This window comes from Rhinolophus sinicus, linkage group LG03 (assembly GCF_036562045.2).
Source record: "Rhinolophus sinicus isolate RSC01 linkage group LG03, ASM3656204v1, whole genome shotgun sequence".
Taxonomy (NCBI): domain Eukaryota; kingdom Metazoa; phylum Chordata; class Mammalia; order Chiroptera; family Rhinolophidae; genus Rhinolophus; species Rhinolophus sinicus.
In genome coordinates, this window is record NC_133753.1 from 151,276,367 (window position 1) to 151,283,305 (window position 6,939).

The window sequence follows — 6,939 nt, forward strand, 5'->3', positions numbered from 1 at the left end:
GAGTGGGTCACCTTCTACACCCACTGTCAAAATGCATGGCTGTTCCCTGCTGCAGGGTCTCCCGTGCTCCATGACTCAGGAAGGCAATTTAAAGCAAAGAACAAGCGTCTCATATTTCTCTTAGAAAAGTTAAACCCCTCAAGATCACTATTTATCTTGTGTAAATATGCAGTTTAAAACCGGAACATCAGAGGACAGAGCATCTACAACACACTGCTATATTCCTGGTGTTTCCACAAAGGCAGACTTAGAGCTTCACGCTCCAGTTCTTAAGCACCTGCAGGAGCAGTGATGGGGAGAAAAGGTCCATGGAAGTGACGTAAGAATAGAAGACCTCAGGTGAGTTCTTTAAAAGCCCCTGATGCCCAAGAGGTCAAAGGTCTGGATCCACTGGATGGTTGTGATCAGGTGAAGACAGGTATGGCGTAGGGCAAAGGACATTGAACTTGGTCCAGTCCATTACAAGCCATCACCAGGGAGAATCACAAGTTCTCTGAGTCATGAGAGGCCCAGGGTCATTAGGCAGACTAAACCTGATGCCTTCAGTGCATGTGCTATATACAAACACGCACAGGTTGCCAGGACCAGCGAAATAATTGGCAGGGCCCAACGTGAAAGAAAACGTGAGGCCCCTTGTTCAAAGAATTTCAAGAGGTGATGGCAGAGCATAAACCAAACACAGGGCCGTTCTAAATGTGAAGTTCTGCATGACTGCATAGTACCGAAGGCTCATGAAGCCAGCCCTAGGTGCTATCACGCTGCCATGGGCGCTCCTTGGGAACAGGACTTGTAACTGCCTCGCTGAGTTTCCAGAGTACCCTGCATTTGGTAAATATTGAAGAAACATTTGAGTGCTTACAAGATTGCATTATAAAAAAGTAGGATTTCATACATTAAAAAGGAATCCTTTCATTTTACAAGACAAACATTGAAAGACGAGAAAAAGACATCTTTTAAAGTACAGTACCTACAAAGTACCGTGTTAGGAGCTTTATGTTTATTTTCCCCCTTTAATCTTCACACACAACCTTAAAGAGTAAATGCGAAAATCATCTTTTAACAGCTGAAGAAATTAGGCTCAGAGAGGTTAAGAAACTTGTCCACGGTTACACCATTTTTCTCTAATAGCAGCTCATTAATTTGTCTGGTAATATTTATTGTACTCTTGCTATGCGCCAAACATTACTTTAGATGCTAGGTAATTGCAAGATGAAACAACAACCTATCCCTAATCCTGCCGTTGGCCTCCTGGAGTTTATAGTTTAGTCAGCAGAAATAGGTATTAATGAAAGAATCTCCTTTTTCTAAAAAGAGGAAATGGTAAAATTAATTAGCATTATAAACAGTTGTCAGATGTAGCAAATAAGTAGATAGGATGCTCAGATAAACTTAAATTTCATATAAATGACAATGTTTTAAGATAAGTATGTCCCATGCAATATTTGAGACATATTCATATTTTAAAATGTTTTATTGTTACTCAGAATTTCAAATTGAACTGAGTATCTTGTTTTTCTCTGACCACCTCACTTACAAGGAAAAGTACACTGTGACTGGAGAGGGAATTTTAACCTCACAAGAGAGGTTTGGGAGGCTTCCCCAGAAAGGAAAGACTGGACTGAAATCTAAAGAACGTAAGGGGTTAACACGGTGAAGGTAGGTTGGGGCAGATGATAAAGTTGCCACAGCAGGAAGAGGCTGATGTGTGAAGATTGCTAAGATGGGAAAGGTTTGGGGGTTATGCAAAATGAGGTCATGGAAGTGATAAGGACCCAGGCTATCCACAGCCTTGCAGGCCTTCAAGGTTAAGGTTTTCAGTCTTTATTTCACTAGACTGACCAGTCATATGCGATGTTCCTTCTGCCTATACCCTCCCTTCTTTGATACCATCTACATAACTTCTCGACCACCTTATTGACTCCACCTCTGACTCTCACCAAAGAAATCAGTCGTCTTCAAGTCTGTCTTGCCAGCTAGAATGTGATTTCTCTGAGGGCTGCAAGCAGATATTCAACATTAAAGAGAACAACATAGCTTATAAAGTCCATGCATTCTGGGTCTCTGCCACACTGCCTAGTTCAAGGACTCCTGCAAGTGTGGTCACCAACCCACTTTGTGGAGCTTGATAAACAGCATATTCTGGGCCCATCGATAAAACCACTCACTTAGAATATCTAGGATGGGGTTCAGAAATACCCATTTGAAGAAACGCCCCAGGAAAGTACGATATGCACAACTGTTTGAGAAGTACTGGCCTATTTGGCTATTCTAGGATTCTACTTCATAGGATTTTCTAATAGTGGCTGATGACAAAAGAAAGCATTTGATCTAATTTGTCATAAGTCTCACTGTGTTCTCAAATTATAAGAGGTCCCAAGTGGTTTGAGAAAACTAAAGCCCATCAATATAGTTCTTAGTGTCTTTTCTTAATCATTTATATTACATACTGTTCATGGGAAAAGATATAGCATTATTAGGTGGGCCACAGAAAACAATTCAAATGTTGTCATGTTAAATTGATTTGAATATCTGCTATACATTAAGCTGAGATTATTATTTTTGAAATTTGGTCTTTTAAAATGTTTTTCAATTAATACCCCTAATGCTGAAATATAAAATACAATAGACCATTTACAGAAACACAGACCCATAGCTCCATGTAAAATGTCAATGTGAGTTAAGAACACTTCTTATATTCCACTTATAAGCAAAATTCAAATTTAAAATATAATTCATCATATATTTCTGAATTTCATGGAAGGAAAGAATATTAGGAACAGAAAGGACCAAACCACCAAATGTACCCCTCTCCATTTAATTTATTTTATTCAATTCTTACCAACAAGGAAGCCATCATAATATGTAACTACTACGAATTGTCCCTAATTAAGAGGGGCATCCATGATAAAGCTAAATTGTGTCTCTATGTCCCATTCATACATATTTCCAGAAAGAAATAAAATAGTAACTTCTTCCCCCACTGGTACTCTCAGCTGTCTCAAATAAAGAAAGAAGCTCCAAATTCTATCCACTGCAACATTTTGCACTGGTTGCTCAGTAGGGTTGGAATTGAAAAAGCAAAGCAAAACCAAAAACAATTTATCAATGGTACCCAAACTGCACAGAGCTGGGGGCCATCTCTCCTAGGTTTACAAGCAGACGTTACCAAAACGATGAGTTTGTGTGACATTGGCAATGCTATCCATGTTCTAATCCATGGGTCAGATAGAAATTTCAGCAACATGCACCCAAGAAGCACACTGGGGATCCTAGGTTTTCCCTTGATGTGGTCTTACCGAATAAAAAGGGCGTTTGAACTTCCACTATTCACAGAAATTGACCATTATGTATCAGTAACATGAGTAACAATATAGTGAGCTAGTTAGGAAGGTATTTTAACAAATCAGACGTTTTGTTATTCATGAAATATGTCACAAGCTTGCCTCAGAGTAAGAGCTAATATCCCTAATTATAGGAAATGGGTTTTCTGGTACTTGCAGTCATGTGGTACACTGCACGTTATGATGCCCTCTGCAGTAATCTCCGTGAGGGTAGAAACTGCATCTGTTCTCTGAGGCAACTTCCACACTTAAAGAATATTACAGGGTTAATAATGAGTAGGATTTTCCCCTAAAAGCTCTTAGGCTAGTCTACTGCTCAGACCAATGAAGCTACTTTTACTGTCATTAGGTCATAAAAAATAAATTTGATTTTTCTTCTACCTCACCAAAACATTCAGATGTAATCCAGAGCTTCTTCCCCCCCCCCCCCCCCCATTTTCCAGACAGCAGCTAATGGCATTTGATTTTATATTAGGCTGTTAGGAAAAGCCGATTGTCTGCATTTGCTGAGACTAAGGGCCAAATTTCATTAAAGGAACAGTGCCGGGGAAAGTCTCCAGAATTTTTTAAAAGATGAAATTGTTTTCTTCTCCCTCAAAGGGACTTTGCTTCATAATATTTTCCATTCCTAGGGGATTTGTTTGCCCAAAGCAATCTGAGACCATCTCTTTTGTCCCCAACACAGCTTTGTAATAAGAGCTAATCTGAGATATTTTTCACATTTCTCAAATGTTCAGGATGAACCAAGAGTTTAAGTCACTGGTCCAAGGTGATATAACATAATACTCGGAAAGTGGGGACTAGGATCTTTGTCTCTGGGCTCTGTGACAACTGCTTTGCTTCCTTCCTTTCTTCCCTCCCTCCCCTACTTCCTCTCTTCATTCCTTTGGCCATACACGCTGCAGCTTTGGGCTCCCCCAGTATAAAGCCAGTACAAAAACCTTTGCCATTAGGTTTCCAGAAAGTGGGGTCTTTAAAAAATAAATAATAAATACAATGAAACGACGTGGATTGGGTTCTTTTTTTCCTACCAGTACTGTTTATAACACACATTTTTACGTTACAAAGGAAGAATGCGGCAGTGTTTTGTAAGCCATTCTCAAGTCCCCCTTGAGGCCAGGCCTCCTGACAAAACTCCTGAAGGATGGTGAAGGAATGGGGTAGCTCTACAGAATTTCGTGAACCTCAACATCGAAGCTGTCACATGAAAACTTGCCGCGAGCACGAGGCCTTTCGGAATATGTCACTGAAAATGAGAACGACCAGAGGTGACGGCAAATTCTCCTCCAGGATTAAGGATAAGAATTCAACTGAAACAACTTTCTCGCGCTGTCAGTCACCTAAGCAGGCGGAAAAGGGGGTCCAGCGAGGGAGGAGACCATCAGGGCATCCCTATCTTGGCGCCTTAAAAGACGCCCCATCCGTTTGGTCTCCCGGGCAGCGCCCGGCAGCTGGGGCGCCTTCCCGGCACTGCGGCGCACTGCGGAGCCACTAGCCCTCCCGCAGCCCCGTCCCTGCGGGGCTTTCCTCGCCGCCGGTGCCGCCGCCGCGGCAGTCCGTTGGCCCCCGCCACCCCACGGGGTCGCCGCGGTGCGCTGCGGGGCATCCATCACCTGAGAGCCTCTGACGCACACACGCGCTCTCCCAGACTGAGACTCCGCCGCCTGCCCTCCACCCCCAACCCCCTCCCGCCCCTCGTGGGTCTGCATCACTCGCACACGTAGCAGTGACGCGAGCGCCCCCCACTCGGGCCATCCAGGCGGCACCCTCCAACCCCTGTGACTAAGCCCCTCCCCCTCCGCCCTCGCGCGCCGGGCGCCTGAGGTCCCCGCTCGCCCACACAAATGCTGCGGGTTGTGCATCTGCGGCCGGGTGCCCACCGCCCTATGCCAAGTTCATCACCATATACCGCAGTCTTCGTGTGCTCAGCCCAGGGTGCTCCCCGCGACACGTTGGAAAAAAGTCTTCCCAGTTCTAGAACCCAGGCGGAGGGGAAAGAGCCCGCCGAGAGAAAGGGTCAAATGGATTAGGTGATCGCCTCCCCGGCCCTCACCACCACCTGAAATTATCTCCGTGGTTTGTTTACAGGTGACGGTCCTTCTCCGCCACTTAGCCTCTTGCCAATCGGTCTCTTTAGCCGCACCTGGCGCATAGTAGGCGCTCGGCAGCGTTTTGCCGAATGCAGGCTCAGTGTAGTGAAGTGCAGACACTCACAGCCACAGCCTCAGGGGTTTCCCTCTCTCGGTCCCTCCCTTGTTCTCGTGTAGACACTAGACAGGGGCTTCGGGGACTTAGGTAGACTAGTTTTTAAATTCCCCGTGTTTCTTTTAAGCTACCGCGGCGCCCACTGCGGCTGCCTCTGCTCTCCCACAACCCGCACGTCTGCAGAGAGATCCCCGCCGAAAAGTTGAGCCCAAGGCTGGGATGGAGGTACTGGTCAGACACCCGGCCAGAGTCTCAGAGCTGTTTGTAATCAATCAGCCTCCCCCTGCCCCTCGAACCACTCAAGCAAAGGATCGTGGAGGTTCCTGCAGAAGACGGGCGCGGCCCCCGCATCCCAGCGGCTGCCCACCAGCCTCCCCCGGGAGTCTTGGATAGAGTGAGCCAGGACCCCCTGACCTAGCCCCGTCCAGTTGCTATACCCCGACTTCCCCGGTCCCGCGCCAGCAAAGGCGCCGGGACGAGCAGAACTTGGCACCGGCAACCGCTTCTCCGGGGGACAGGCAGGGCAAAGTTGCGCTTTACAGGGCTGCAAAAAGTTCCCCAGGTTGCACTGCCTGGCCTCCCAGTCCCGCAGGAAAATTAAGCAGCGGCAGGAAATCCCGCCACCGCTGCCGGGGTCCCTCACTCACCGCTCCAGCCGCCGGGGACCCGTGCCCTGGGTGCTGTCAGCGCTGCAGCCGCTGTCGCGCGGGCGTCGCTCCGGCTCGCTTCTCCCGGCCGCCTCCGTCTGCCACTCTCCTGCAGCGCGCGGAGTGGTGACTCCTCCGAGCGTGTCAGCGGCGAGAGGAGGGGCGGGAAAGTGGCTCCCGGCTTGCAAGCTGCGGCCCTCCTCCCCCTCCTCCGCCTGCGCCTCCTCCCGAGGTGCTGCAGTGTCGGGCGGCGGCGTGGCGAGAGTACGAGCGGTGAGCGGGGCGGGAGTCACGGCGCGCGGGGGAGGCGGGAGCCGCGCACCGCTCGGTGCCGCGCTGGCTGACGCGCTCCGGGAAGTCGGGGTGCTGAGGCGCTGCTGCAACGCAGGATGACGGGGTAGGGCCACCCCTAAGTCGCAGGCACTTTTGGAGGAGTCAGGGCTCCAAGATCCAAGTTTCTGGTAGAGCGAAGGAAAGGAACGCCAGTCCTGAGTAATTAGTCACTTACTGTGACTAGCTTTGCGTACCTGGGGGCGGGGCCCCGAGCCTGGTCCGGCGAGACCAGGAATTCTGAGTGCCGAGGCCGGCTGGTGCCGGGGAAAAGATGATTTGCCTCCTATTGGGGGCCCTGAAACTGGCTTGATAACTTCGACCTGGCTTCCAGGTAGCCACCAAGCAGGGCTAGAGTGACCACTCCTCCCACACCCTACACCCACGCTGGCATACAAGGAGAGGGGACGCTTTGG

General features: G+C 48.3%; 1 protein-coding gene across 1 annotated transcript in view; it reads right to left on the bottom strand.

Moving 5' to 3' along the window:
• Nucleotides 1-6,333, bottom strand: part of SV2C (synaptic vesicle glycoprotein 2C) — a 183,128-nt gene extending 176,795 nt beyond the window's left edge. The window contains exon 1 of the mRNA XM_019728142.2: nt 6,194-6,333. The gene's annotated coding sequence lies outside the window, so the exon portion shown is untranslated. The remainder of the gene's footprint in view (nt 1-6,193) is intronic.
• Between the last annotated feature and the right edge of the window lie 606 nt (nt 6,334-6,939).